This window comes from Dendrobium catenatum, unplaced genomic scaffold (assembly GCF_001605985.2).
Source record: "Dendrobium catenatum unplaced genomic scaffold, ASM160598v2 fragScaff_scaffold_114, whole genome shotgun sequence".
NCBI lineage: Eukaryota > Viridiplantae > Streptophyta > Magnoliopsida > Asparagales > Orchidaceae > Dendrobium > Dendrobium catenatum.
In genome coordinates, this window is record NW_021318576.1 from 1,418,447 (window position 1) to 1,428,210 (window position 9,764).

Genomic DNA, 9,764 nt, shown 5'->3' on the forward strand with positions numbered 1-9,764 from the left:
ATGGATAGCTAGGATGGCTCCTAAGGTTAATTAAGAGAGATATAAGTTCTCTTGGCCATATTTTGGGTCAAGGGGAGGCTTGGGCATGTTTAAATGATACGTAGGTCAAGTATTTGACCTAAATAGGTCAATTTTGACAAAATTAAGCTTTAGTTGAACAAGTCAACTATTGACTAGGTCAACATGCTAAATCAAGCTTGAATTAATTAGGAATTATGCTTAAGGGGATTTGAAATTGATCTAAATTTAGATAGTGGTGACTTGTACTAGCCTGGTCAAGTAGGTAGACCCAATACTTGGGTTAGGACTCAATACGTTTGGTTTGACTCACTAAATCCATTAGAAGGGGTCTTAGGGTCTGGCTTGGTCAATTTGATCAAGTCAACTTCTTACCCTAGTCTAGTGAAAAACAAGATCAACAAATGGACCCCCAACAACAACAAGTGAACCACACATGTTGGCGATGAATGAATGTGATAAGGGAAGTAAGATAAGGAACACATAGAGGATCACCGAAGAAAGAAGGTAGGGAGATCATCTATCTGAAATTACTAGATGGACAAGAGGGGGGTGAATTGTGAAAACTTTTTTACAATAATTAAAATATAAGCAGGAGTTCTAAATCTTTTCGTTGTTTTTAGAATTTTAATATAAAAATTAAACAACCTTTTTTTTCAAATTTTCTAAGGCAAATATTTTGAAATTAAAAAGGCACGCAGTAATGAAAAAGCAGTAAGGAAAAAACACACCAAGATTTTTTATAGAGGTTTGGTCAAAATATGACCTATGACCACTCCCCGGAGTCCTCCACTCTGGGATTTTCACTACCAACTATAGTTCTCCTTTTGCCCCCCTCGGCAAGGCGGAGAAGCCTTTACAAACCTCCCTTTTACCAACCCGGCGTGGCAGAGTGCCAAACTCTGTTTTTACCCTCCTGGCGACGGCAGAGAACCTTCTCGTTTTTCTCCCTCCTGGAGAAGGCAGAGTACCTCGAGGTCACGGATGTAAACGAGCCTTTCCCTTGGAGATCCTCCCTCAAATTCTTCTAGGGCCATAGGAGGAGCAAGATGCAGCAAGTTCGGAGCAATCGTGTGTTCTCCCTCACAACGCTCACCTTTCCTTCCTCTCTCAACCCTAAAGAACTTCTCTAGAGCTCTCTCCCTTGGAATCCCTCTCTAACCACGTTCTCCTCTCTCATACGCTCTTTGAAAAAAATTACCTTTTGATACATAAAAACGGGCTTTAAAAACCCTGAAATCTCAAAGTAGTCGTTACTATCGTACAGTATGGTTATACAATCGTACAGTACGATCTTCATAAATAGACTTCGTCCTGGTACGAAGCGGTACGAACAGTTCAAAAATGTTCGTACAGTATGATACTAAATTGTACCGTACGATCCATGACAACACAGTTCGTACAAGACAATAGTCGGGACGGTCAAACATCATCTCTGTTTATCGTATGGTACAATCGACATCGTACAGTACGATGAGACAAAAACATTTGATCGTCCAGGACGATTATAATTCGTCTCTGTTCATCGTATTTTACGAATGTGTTCGTACAGTACGATGTTCAAATTATAATTAATCCCAGATTTCTTGCACTAATCACTGGTTAAGTTAAGTAAGTATTTAAAAACAATCGTACAGTACGAACACGTTCGTACCATACGAACGACAGAAAATTTCTGACTTAAGTTATACAACGGCTAGGGTTTTGGATTTGAACATATCGTACTGTACGATACAATTTCGTACGGTACGATCTATTCACAAAATCATACTACAACCCTCTGATCGTACGGTACGAATTAACATCATACAGTACAATCTCCAGAGAAGAAATTCTATTATATTCTACATTTAAAACCTCTCCCCCTGTGTGTGTGCATGGTTGTTCGAGCTCTTATGCATTTTGTGGCCAGACTCATGAAAATAAAAATGAAATAAAAAAAGAAAATACATTGCAGACTCTTACTCATAATCTACCCATCCTTGAGTCTTCCAGTAGTCCTGAGTAGCTTTTGATCTTCCTGAAATGTTAGTACTCACGGACAATAGCAAATAATATGCAATGAATCTCAATTCAATTATTATTTGTCATCATTAAAATCTTAAGCTTGGGGTCATGGGTTGCAACACTATCTGCCTCACCCTTTTGTAATAATAAAATAGATAAGAAAATAAAAAATAAGGGTCCCATGTTCACCTGACCATATCAAAACAACAAATGGGGGTGACTCAAAACTCACCTGACCATATCGAACCAATGAATAAACAAATCAAAAATATTATGTATGCTTGACTATATCGTGACAACAAAACTATCAAGCAAAGGGTCTGACATTCACCTAACCATATCAAAATAGTGAATGTAAGCAACTCGATGTTCTCCTAACCATATTGAAATAGTGAAACAAAGAGCAAAAGGGGAAAGTAAACCAACTACATGCATGACCATATAAAAATAGTTAAAAAGAATGTGGAAGGATCCCACATTCACTCGATCATATCAGAATAGTGAATGGGCGTGACTCGATACTACCTGACAATATCGAAATAATGAATAACGAAGTCACAAAATATGATGTCTTCATGATCATATTGAAATAGTAAGACAATCAGGAAAAGCTCTGGCATTCATCTGACCATATTAAAACAGTAAATATGGACCACTCAATGTTCACTTGACCATATTAAAATAGTGAATAATGAGTGAAAGAAAGCTCAACAACCCCTAACCCAAGGTATAAAATATGGGGAATTAAGAGGCGGTAAAGAATTCCTCCAAGGGACACTATCGGGCAACCAACCAAGAAAGGTTCAACATTCGCTTAACCATATCAAAATAGTAAAAGCGGACAACTCAATACTCACATGATTATATCAAAATAGTGAGTAAGGAGTCTAAGGTCGAATCTCTATCTGATTATATTGAAACAGCAGAGCAAAAGAGAAAAGTCACCTCGATAATAACCTGACGCACACCTGCATATGGATGTGAGGGAAAGGAAAAGTAGATGGGAGAATCCCAAGGGAATAACTATCTAAGAAATCCCAAGCTAGCTTTTTTACCATGTGGTAGATGACAACTCATCATGGCCATGAGTATATAAATGTTGATGGAATTTTTTAGGTAACACTAAAATCATATGAAGCGGGAGCACCAGACTGATACCTCGGCAGAGAATAGAAAGAGATACGCCTTCAGCGAGTGTGAGAGGGATGATCTCATTATGAGTGGGTAACAACTGAAGCAGCGAGGGGGCACACTCGCTATAAAGAACAAAGCTCTATTAAGGAGAAAAATCATAAGGAATCACAGTGGTAAACCCATAATAACTAATGAGACCATGTAAGAACTGAGAGCAATAACAACACATCCAAGGAACCTATCTAGAAGCCAAGTTGGGCCCCAATAGGGAAGTACATTACTAAAGAAACCATTGAGTTGATCTTCTGCTAAGAAGTGATACTAACATCGGAGACATGATGTACCACATCACAATCGGAGAGACAAATTAAAGTAGCAAGGGAACACACTCGCCACCAAGGATAATAACTTCAAATAGGCTCAATAATCATCAAAATATTATAGTGGTAACACCCACACCAACTGGTAGGACCCTATGAGAGTTAAAAGCAACACCAACACATCAATAAAACTACTATGGCTTCTAAAAGTAGGGAATGAAAGGGAGAGCAGGTCGCCAAAAAAGAGCATAAAAGGGGCTGACCTTCCCCTAAAAAAAATCTAAACCTATGAGGAAGTGATGTTAACATCTAGGATAAGATGTAACACATCACAATTGACGACAATAACGATCATAAATAATCATACAAAATAAGTACAGGGTCATCTCTGAAGCAATCACCAAGATGCTTTGAAGGAGAGGGAAAGGAGAGAAGTCTAACAGAACTTGAGCTCTTAGAGAGTGAAAGCGGGTTCCACCTGTGACAAGGGCAACTGGTTCTGCTCAACTGAGAGCCTCCATCTCTTTTATCACCATATTTTTTTATACATATTTTTTTGTTAATAGTCATAGATTTTGCATATCTCATACTATCAAAGACAACACATAGTAGAAGGAATGTTTATCATATCCATGAGTTGCTCCTAGCATAAAATATCCTCTAATGACTAGAATATAATGAGAGGGAGATATGGTTGGCTTTGATAACCCATGCCATATTTGCCACTTGACTAAAATTGGGAATAGAGAGAGATTATAAAGGATCTATAAAGAAGTGACACATTGACTTTGATAACCTAGGCCACATTTAACTCATACGAATGAACAAGGGAGCACAATTATAATAAATTGATATATAAATAAAATTCAAAATAGGATAGTGGGTCGACATTACCATTTTGGACTAACATAGCTTGGTATGGACCCAATATCATAATCCTTAAGAGATCTTACTGAATGGTTTTGGTATCCTTGACCACACTTGAGGGTGATAAGTGGAACTAGGGGACTAACCATTACAAGGGGGAGACAAATTGAAGGTTTTATGCAATGGCACCAATGTGATTGGTGTACTCAAACATAAGCACAAACATTCCTACGGCACATTAATATATCACCTTTATGGATAGCCTTATACTATTCATAACAAATATCATGTGGTAGAGGACAAATTGTTGTGGCCACATAGATTGTTGAAAAGTAAAAGGAATCCCTTCATGTGGCACCTATAAAGAGGGATATTTATAGGCGGTAGAGAATCTCCCCTGTAATGTACTTAATTTAAGCATAGTACTTTTCAAGTACTGCCTGTTGATGACATGCTTAGGGTGAACATCATTTACATCAATGAGTAGGTAAGAACCACCTTCATATACTCGCTCTACGGTGTAGAGGCCTTCCAAAATAGGCTCAAACTTATCACTTTAGTGATGATGTAAAATGATAGGCCTACACAAGTCAAGAACTAAGTCGCCAACCCATAAAGTATGGGGTTAAACAAGGGGATCATGTGATTGTGCCATATGGGTCTGATATAGCTTGAGGTTCTAATGAGCTTGTAGATGAAGCTCTTTTAAACTATCAAGTTCTTCCAATCGTAGTCGGGCATTATCCTCATAGGAAAAATTATGGCTAACTTCCACATGCAACAAGGGAAGCATGGCCTTAAGTGGGAGGAATGCTTCAACCCTGAAGGCCAAAGCATATGGGGTAGACTAAGTAAGAGTATGATATGTACTCTTATAAGCTCATAATGCCTTGGGTAACTTTTCATACTACTCTTGCTTATTTACCACAAGAAGTTTTCTTATCAATTGCACGAGAGTTTTATTAAATGTCTCCGCCAAGCCATTGTCTTTAGGATAGTAAATCAAAGAGTATCACTAATTCATGTTATAGTAGTGGGAAAATCTAGTGATTTTAGTGCTTCTAAATGACGGATCGTTATTAAAAAGTATAGGGCACGGAACACAAAAGCAATAAATAAATATGATAATAAAAGAAGTGTATCACGCCCTTTGAATTGACTTCCTTAAGTGGGATAGCTTCTACCCACTTAGAAAAGTAATCAGTGGCAACAAAAATAAACCTACGACCCTTAGAGGAAGGGGGTCAATAAGACCCACTACATCTATGCTCCAACCTTCAAATGGCCAAGATGATACAGTAGGGTGCAGCGAATAAAGAGGTTGGTGAATTAATGTACCATAAATCTGGCACAAATGGCACTTTCTTGCTTGCTGCATATATTTACGGATCATGGTCAGCCAATAGTAACCAAGGCATTTAATTTTGCCATTCATCTTTGGTCCGGACTGATGAGCACCACAAAGCCCCTCGTGTATCTCACCCATGACCTTACGAGCATCCATGTTTTTAAGGAAACACAACCATATTTGATTAAAAGAGCGTCAATATAAGGTGTCATTTATATAAACAAATGATAATGCTCTTTTTCTAATCTGAGTAGCAAGAGATTGATCATCAAGGAGCCAAACATGTTTCAAATACTAGATAAAAAGGACTCTCCAATATGAATCTTCCTCAATATTAAAGACTATAAGGGTTTGATCACAAGAAGACAAATTTGTGGGGCACATGGTTTAACTATACTGGATAATAATAGACAATAGGTTTCTAGTTGGGTCAGCCAGTTATTTAGCTAGTTTGGCTAATGCATCTTCTTTACCATTAATAGATCAAGAGATTTTAGCCATGGTCACTTTAGGAATCAAACACAAGAGCTCCATTGCCTTGTTGTGATAGGACAAAAGATCAAGCTTAAGCACTTTGAAGACTCAAGCTACTTGATTGATGATTAGTTGGGATTCTCAAAAAATCTTCACCTGCATAATCTTCATATGATTGCGCAACTCATGTCCCAAAATTAGAGCTTTATACTATGCTTCATTATTGGTACGAGATTTTGAAAGACTATAAGAGTACCGAAGGGTATGACCTTCAGAGGATATAAAAATAATGTCTAAACCTACCCTAACTATGGGAGTTTTATTTAGACATAAGGATTTAAAGGAGGATGCACCGTCAAAGTAAAACTCCCAAGTAGGGGACTCCTATTCTTCCATACTCATGATTAATTCATTAGGTAAATCATCATTGAGTGTGGAATCTGTAGGGATTGGGTGAGCAGCGAGAAAGTTAGCTAGAGCCTATTCTTTGCAGCTCGCTGAGGGACAAAAGAACTATCAAATTGTATTATGATCATAAACCAACATGCTAAATGTCCTAAGAGGGTTGGATGGGTCATTAAATTTTGCAAGAGATTGGATCGAGAAATCAAGTTGACCTTGTGTGAAAACATGTAATGTCTAAGCTTCTGCACTACAACCTCGCAAGAATAGCCTTGCCCCTTTTCCAACAGGTATCAATCATTTTCTAAGGTAATACAAGATATTTTTTCTTGGCTTCCTCATTCTCTTGAGCTAAAAGCGCATCCAAGGATTCATCCAAGGCCATAGTGTAGATAATTAATAGCCTTCTTGAAAGGCCTCCTAATAATGTTTGCCCCAATAAAAATGAATATCCTTCATCATAAGGACAGTAAAGGGGTAACATCTGCCATAAAGATTGAAGATAAATCTCCACAAGAAAGCATACCTTAGAAAGATCTCAACTAGGTAAGACTCTTAGGGGGTTTCAATTCAACTTGGCCTTAATTATATAAGGATAAATCTCAATGCCACAGTAGTGAACTATAAACCCCAGGAACTTTCTCGCACTAAAACTAAATACATATTTTAAAGGATTCATCTTCAAATCATACTTGCATAGGCATTCAAAAATGATTTGTAGATCTTGAAGGTAATCTACATTGACCTTACTTTTGACCCCAAGATCATCCATATAGCATTAAACTTGCTCGTGTATCATCTCATCGAAAATAACAGTCATGAAATAATAATAGGTGGCTCCAATATTCTTGAGATTGAAGGACATTACCTTGTAATAAAACACACCTATAGGTGTGCATAACATAGTGAACTTCTACTCTTCAAGTGCCTTCTTTATCTAATTGTAACCAGATGAACCATCAAAGAAGGATAATATGATATGGAATGAAGAGACATCCCTAATAAGATTGGGGATAGAAAGAGGGAAATAATCTTTAGGGCATACCTTATTCAAATCATGTGTTGCGAATTTATTTTTATGGATTAGAATTTTGATGATAGCAAACATTCATAATTTTCTATGACTGCCTTGCCTACTAACTTTTCAGGTCCACAAGATCGAGTGCAACTCAAGCCAGCTCAAGATTGGGTAGATTAAGTCTAAGTCAGTTTATATTTTTTCCTTTTCTTGAGTATTATAAACAATGTGGTTCATGATGCTAAGTAACCTTACACACACACAGCTTGAGAGAATTTCTGACTATTTCCTAGAGTTTACTATTTTTGGTAACATCGTCCAGGATGATTTTTATATTGGCCTAGATGATCGGTTCAAAAATAAAAACCCTAATTAGGGCATCCTTATTAAGGTAGCCATCATTAAGAACATCATCCTGGATGATTTTGTATCGGCCAGGATGATAGGCTCAAATTAGAAAGAATCAGCCGTCAGATCTATTTAGATATTACTTATTTTTTGGCATCATCCCGGGCATCGTCGTAGCAAAATCCAGCATATTTTTTCCTAAATTAATCTAGTATTTAAGGAAAGTAATTAAGATTTTATTACATGATCAAATCATCCTGGACGATCATAGGATCGACCGGGACGATCTGCTAGATGATTGGACATTGGACAGCTCTTATTTAGGGAGATGTTTAGGACGATATTCCACAATTTGTATTGATCGATCAGGACGATATATTATCATCCTAGACAATATGAATAAATTTCTTCTAATCGTTTCAAATCATCCTGGCTGATTGGGCTTAATTTATACTGATCAGTCAGGACTATATAGATTTCAACCTGGATGATAAAGTCGGCAAGTTGTAATTAATGAGCTCATTTTGAGCACTTTTATTTAAGTTTTGACAAGGCACTTAGTAAGTGTCTTTGGCAGCCATTATAGCTTCATTCTTTTGGAGGGAACTTGAAGAGAGAGCTTGAAAGGGAGAGAGAAAAGGGTGGATCTAGATAGAGGGAGAAGATCCTTGGAGGGGGTTTCAAGGGAGTGTGGAGGGGGATTCCACACGGTTGCTTCGGCGAGCTTGCACCTTAGTACCATCGGATTCAAGGCTTATCTTGAGGGAAGTTTTGGGAAGAAAAAGACCTCTTTGGTGTCAAAGGATCCGGCTACTCCGCCGCACCGGGGAAGGTGGAAGTGATTTTGTAAGGGTTTCTCTGTCTAGCTGTGTGGGCTAAAGGAGAGACACTGAGTTTAGTGCAATACTCGGAGGGTGTCTCCAAGGAGTGGATGTTGGTCAAGGTTTGACCGAACCACTATAAATCTAGTTTGTTCTTTCCTTTATTATTTCCATATTTAATTTCCGCACTTTGATTTCCATGGTGAATCTTGGTTTGTGTTTTAATTGTGAAAGATTTTATTTAAAAATATCGATTCACCCCTTTTGGTTAGCCTTGGGACTAGTTCATAAGGGCTTAACATCCCTAACAAACTTTCATCATGGAAGTCAATGAAGATACAAATATATATGCTCTTCTTCTAGACTTGAACGATGTTGGCTAGCCAAGCAAGATACTTCTCTTCATGAATGAATTCAGCTTCTATAAGATTTTTAGTCTCAGCGATCACCTGTCGTTCAATCTCTAACTTCATCCTACAAATTTATTGTTTAACAGGGATTGCATCAGGCTTGATAGCCAACTTGTCGACTGCTACTTCTGGGTTTAGACCAGGCATCTAAGTGTAATTCCAAGCAAAATAGTCTCTAAATTCTGATAGTAGTTTAATGTACTATTGATCCTCTGAGTCAAACAACGAGGCAGTATGAAAAATAGGCTTCGGATCTGATTCAGTGCCTAAGTTAACCTCACGTAATTCATTTATGGCAAAAGTGGTGCCATCTTTGAACTCACGTCCAGTATCAAGGACCATGTCCTCAACATCACTTGGGTCTTAATCATTATTAATGGAAGCAACCGATTAAGAGTAAGAGGGAGCACAAATAATAGTATGAGTAAATTGATCCTTCTCAATATAACTCAAGCATTTTTGGGTTTGAGGCATATAAGTTCGCCCAATGTGAGCATGCTGTAAAGCTCATTCATCAGACCAAGTCGAAGGAACAACACCTCACTCAATACAATTACCCATAAAAGGGGAAAAATAACAAAGGACATGTGTGACCCT